The sequence below is a fragment of the Carettochelys insculpta genome, chromosome 21, assembly GCF_033958435.1.
Source record: "Carettochelys insculpta isolate YL-2023 chromosome 21, ASM3395843v1, whole genome shotgun sequence".
NCBI lineage: Eukaryota > Metazoa > Chordata > Testudines > Carettochelyidae > Carettochelys > Carettochelys insculpta.
The window spans coordinates 6,073,332-6,074,128 of NC_134157.1; positions in this window are offsets into that span (position 1 = coordinate 6,073,332).

The window sequence follows — 797 nt, forward strand, 5'->3', positions numbered from 1 at the left end:
GATTCCCTCCCACCCCGGCAATCCAAGGATGATACTTGCCTTGTATAATTACACAGTAAGATCTCCAGGCTGAGGCTGTCTCTTGCTGTGAGCTTGCACAGCACCTGGCACAAACATGCCCTGGTCAGGAGGTGGCTTTAGTATATAACAGATAATAAAGTCGCCCCTTTTCTCTGACATTAAACTGACCCACAAAACCCTTCCTCCCTGCGAACACTCATGAGCTAATGGATTTCAAATTTCTTCAGAACAGTTACAGCAAATGACTGGCAAAACAAATAGCTGCTTAAATGCTCTTTCCTTGCCATTTTCATCCCATTTTCTCCAGTGTTTGTGTAGCACTTCGAACAACGGGGTCCTGACCCTTGACTGGGGCCCCCAAGTGCTCTCACAACACAAACAACAAATAGTTGCCATCAGGAGCATCAATGCCCTTCTGGGATTTCAGGGGTGCTTAATAATGGTGAATTGAGCCAGGAGGCAGAGGTCCCAGGGACGTTGCCTATTGTGACTAATTCCTCTCTCGCTCGGCTGGCTGCCATTCCTGCTCCCAACTTGGGGAGTTTATCAAAAGACAACTAAAAAGGCTGTTTTTCTGACAGTCATCCATCTGTCCTGTTAATTTGCTTTAAGTGCTGCTTTACTGGGGCCAAGCTTTTAAGTCCATTAAAAAATCTAACTGCTCGTCTCTAGCCGGGAATGCGATAAAAAGGTGACATCAATCCTGCTTCCTCCTCCCTCGTGTTACGGACAGTCTGACGCTTGCAGTTTAAAGTGCCAGGAGTCATATTTTCTCA